The sequence below is a fragment of the Arachis ipaensis genome, chromosome B03, assembly GCF_000816755.2.
Source record: "Arachis ipaensis cultivar K30076 chromosome B03, Araip1.1, whole genome shotgun sequence".
In the NCBI taxonomy this organism is placed as follows: Eukaryota; Viridiplantae; Streptophyta; class Magnoliopsida; order Fabales; family Fabaceae; genus Arachis; species Arachis ipaensis.
Window position 1 is genome coordinate 61,391,870 of NC_029787.2, and position 5,110 is coordinate 61,396,979.

Genomic DNA, 5,110 nt, shown 5'->3' on the forward strand with positions numbered 1-5,110 from the left:
ACTTCCATTTTTACCAGAATAGGCTACGCTTTTCAACGCTACTGCATCACTTGTAAAACGTAGCCACATTGTATATTATAGCTACTCTATATAAGTGTAGCCCTAGGTCTCTTTTTTTTTTTAAATTTTCTGTATAACCATAGCTACTCTGTATAAGTGTAGCCTTAGGTCCCTCATTGTTTTTTTTTTTATTTTCTATATGTATATAATATTCTAATAATTTTTTATACAACATAATATTTAATAATATTATTACATATATAATTTAACATTTTTAATTAAATGAGTTAAATATTATAAAATAAAATTAAACACATAATTATACTAAATAATTTTTTTAAATAATAAAAATCATCCTTACACAATTCAAATACATAATCTTAAAAAGAGATAATTTAAGTCACATGAAACTTGTATCACATATCAATTAAAATGCAAAGTTTGCACTCTATATCCGAAAAGAACTTAACAAACAAAAAATCATTAAAATCTATAATGACTAAAATATTCTGAAGCACCTTCAAATTCTTCTCAAACACATCTTTTTCATGCTGATCTTCATCACCATCAAGAAAACTCTTGGCCTTAACAATTGTATCAATGTTCATTCCCTTGTTCATTCCTAGCAAGAACTAATTTCCAAGCAGTTACTGCCCTGCTTACAGCTGCAGATTATCATAATTCAAAAAGAGAAGCATGTAAGGATTTTGCATACTGATTCACCACCATACGCAATCAATACAAGATTATGTTGAAGAAAATGACCGGGCTACTTACAAATATTCTTTTGACCATTCTCGCGACACATGAAGAAAACAAAATCATAGAACCAAATGAATTCTGAAAAGTCTTCCTGGCAAGAGCAAATAGCATACACATTTAAATTTTAGAAGACATGCCCCAGACATGATCCTCACCTATTGTCGTCTGAACACTTTGTTCTTGTTCTCCCTCATAAATTAAATTAACACAAATTCAAAATATATGGTCTGGTGGCAGCGATAATAACCAAAGCTGCTATTCTATTCAAAGACTTTGCATTCTTCATCAGCTGGGTTTGTCTCACAAAACTCTTTCAATGGGTCTCCACCTCCCTTTGTAGCAGCTACTTCGGGCCACTTGTTTGCCATCAAATGTGCCAAATCTACAACCCTTTGGCTGCAATCACCCCGTATTTTAACTATCAATAATCTGATCCTTTGTAACAATATTCACCCTCTGTTCTAAAATATATATCACTGATAATTCAATGTACTAAATTTCTATAGTTGCCGATTTTAATTATATATGATAATTTCTATAGAATATGCTAATTCAATGTACTACTACATGTGCATGTTCTATCTCAAGGATTCATTAAATGAGAAAGCCAAAACAAAAGTAGCTGCTATATGTGGAGAGTGGCCTAACCTGTAACCCCATTCATTGTCATACCAAGCAACAACCTTAACCATATCATCTCCCATGACCATAGTGAGTGAAGAGTCAATAGTAGAAGAAACATCGGTGCAGTGGAAGTCCACGGACACAAGAGGAACATTACACACGTCCAATACACCCTTCAACGGCCCCTCAGCTGCCTTTCTGAAAGCTGCATTGACTTCTTCAGCCGTAACACCCTTCTTCTCAACATTGATAACAAGGTCAAGTACTAAGACATTAGGGGTAGGCACTCACAGCGCAATTCCATTGAGCTTTCCCTTCAGTTTTGGCAGCACTAAGGACACAGCCTTGGCTGCTCCGGTGCTTGTCGGAACAATGTTCAATGCTGCAGCTCTTGCTCTTCTTAAATCCCTGTGTGAAGCATCCAAAAGCCTCTGCACAAGCACAATTCAGTTGAACAAATTGGTAAAACAGCACCGAAGAGTAAACACTAGACTAGTTAAAGAGATAAACAAGAGCAAAATTGTAGCTGATTTTGTACCTGGTCTCCTGTGTAGGAGTGTGTAGTTGTCATTGTTCCTTTCACAATGCCTGGAAAATATAGAGCAAATTAAAGTAACTCTCTAAGCTCTCAAACATTAAGTAACATCATCATGTGTCCGACGTTTCGGCTTACCAAATTCTTCATCCAAGATCTTCACAAACGGAGCAAGACAGTTTGTGGTGCAAGAAGCATTACTAAATTGAAGGAAAAAAAAAAGAAAGAATTCAAAATCAACCACTTAGCTATACTAATGATAATTAATCATTTATTTTTACTTAGTAAAGAAGAGTGTTAATGTTTCCAGCGCCAGGCCCATCCACAAACACTCCAGTTCCCTGAATATCATCCAATCAAATCGAATCAAATCAAATCAAATCAAATCAAATCAAAGGAAGCACAGAATCCAAAAGGTCAAGACTTACCTCAATAACAATGTCAATTCCAAGCTCAGCCCAAGGAAGTTTAAGAGGATCCCTATTTGAGACAACCATAATGGGCTTACCATCCACGAAAATGGTTTGGTCATCCACTATTTTCACATCTGCTTTGAAAGTTCCCAGCATAGAATAATATTTAAGCAAGTGTGAGGCCTGCTTATGCAAATTAAATCACCATATGTTACTTACGTACGTACTAATTACTATCATTCATTTCATCTGAAAATGGCATTGTAATGCAAATACTTACATTCTTGACACCACCGTTGTCATTCACAACAACCACATCAAGGGGTGAGTCCTTGCGACCGTGCCAGCAGCGCAAGAAGTTTCTACCGATGCCTCCAAAGCCATTGATTGCTACCTTCAACTTGGCCACTGTCTCTCCCCTCACAGGCCTTGATCCCGTCGTCTACTTTCAACTCACAATATTTAAAAAAAAAAAACGGAAAGAAAAAAAAATTGCTTAAATAAAAAGCTCATAATAGTGACTAATTTTACTTAATTTTGATAAGTTTTATACCAAAATGATCTGAAATAGGATGATGTAAATACCATGATAAATCCCGTCTCTTCAGGGTATTGTTCTTCCATGATCAAAGCTGCATATTCTTTAGCCTGCTGCTGTATGTTTGAGAGTTTGTTTGTTGTGGCACTAAGGCAGATGATCTGAAAACAGAATTGATCATTTGTGATCAATTAAACTCATATTCTCATGGGAACAAACTGCGAAGCTAGGAAAGGAAAAAAGGTTGCCGATAAAAACTACTTCATTATCTTCATTCTAATTTTTCTGTTGATGAATTTAAAAAGAAAATTCATATAAACCTCTTTAATTTCTTCCTTGGTGATTCTTCCATCTGCATCTTTATCAACCCTGCATTATTCCAAATGAAGGCTAACATACTTAATGGTGGGAATTAAAGAAAATACCAACCAATTTCTTTTCCTAGTTCTAAAATTAAGTAAAGAGGTAATGAATTAGTTACATGTCAAAGACGGTTCTGAGCCTGGAATCAAAACTTTGGTCAGAAATCTGGTCCCAATAGTCCTTCAATTGAGCCTTGTTAATTGAATCCCCATGAATATCCCTCCTCCTAGCCAAAGAATCAAAAAGTACACCAGCATACCTCAAATTCCTTGCTCATCCCTACATACAAACAATTCAACAAATTCGAACCATAGTTATCCAAACACTTCCTAAAAGAAAACTACTCAGAACAAGTCCTTATTTCACTCACTCACACACACACAAACAATTTCACAAACACTTAGAAAGCAACAACAAAAAAATAGTGCAGATTTGTTATGAACTCTTCAATTTCAATTATTACCTATACATTTTCCAAAGAGAGAACAAATCAGAACCCTAACCTCGCGAATGAAGAAAGGCTTTCAGTTGAGCGCAGAGTCTTCGTGATGTGACCGCGCAGCGAAGAGAAGATGAGTGGTGAAGATGAGTGAGCGCAGAGTCTTCCTGGAGTGGTGAGTGGTGACGCCGTGAGTGGTGAGTGGTGATGGCAAACGCTTTTCTCTGATTTGAGGGTGGCGCAGCGACGATCAGTGCAAGATAGCGAAGAGGAGCGACGGTCAGTAGTGCAGCAATGTGGACAGTGGTGAGTGCGGGTGAGTGGTGAGTGGGGGGCGACGAAGGTCAATGGCGAGAGTGAGAGGGTTTCTTCTTGTAATGAGAGGGTCAATGGCGAGAGCGAGAGTGAGAGGGGGCAACGATGGTGAGCTTTGGAGGCAGGGCTTCTACTTCGCGATGAAGGTGATGAAGGTGATGAGTGAGCTTTCTGATGAGGGTTTACGAAAGGGGACGAAGGTGATGAGTGAGATTAGGAGGGAATGACAAAAATTTTACTGAGTGTGAGTTTGCTTTATGGAAAAAGAGGAAAAAAAAATTCACTAAGTATCAAATTTTTTACTCTAGATACATTAGGCATCGCTTTTAAAATGTACCCAAAATTTAATAAATATGCTACCCTCTATAAGCGTCTTCTTTGATATGAAAAGTGAACTTATAGATATTAACCTACGGCTACGCTTTATAAGTGATTTCTATAATACCTAAGGCTACACTTTTTAAATGATGTTGTAATTGTGTATCCTTTTCTCTTATAAAAAGGCAACACGGAGAAAAGCGTAGCCTATTCATAGAATAGGCTACGCTTTTCAAATGTAGCTTAAAAAAAGTGTGGCTGAATGGGTATTTTTGTTGTAGTGATAAAGACTTCCAGACAATTGTTCATTAGTTCGGAGAAGACACTCGTCATGCACCGCTGAAAAGTAGCGGGTGCGTTACATAGTCCAAATGGCATCCTTTTGTAGGCAAAGGTGCCAAACGGACAAGTAAACGTGGTCTTCTCCTGATCTTCAGGAGCAATATGTATCTGGAAGTAGCCAGTAAATCCATCAAGAAAGCAGTAGTGAGATTTACCTGCCAAGCGGTCTAGCATCTGATCGATGAAGGGTAAGGGGAAATGGTCCTTCCGTGTAGCGGCGTTCAATCTTCTGTAGTCAATACATACTCGCCACGCATTTTGTACTATTTTAGTGACCAATTCACCGTCGTCCTTCTTGACCGTTGTGATGCCTGACTTCTTGGGGACAACCTGAACCGGGCTCACCCACTCACTGTCGGAGATTGGGTATATGATATCCGCATCCAGTAATCGGGTGACCTCTTTCTTTACTACATCGAGGATGGTTGGGTTGAGCCTCCTTTGCGGTTGCTTAACCGGCT

At 37.9% G+C, this 5,110-nt stretch overlaps 1 pseudogene; it reads right to left on the reverse strand.

The window, feature by feature from the left end:
* Window positions 858–4,310, reverse strand: LOC107633181 (annotated as a pseudogene).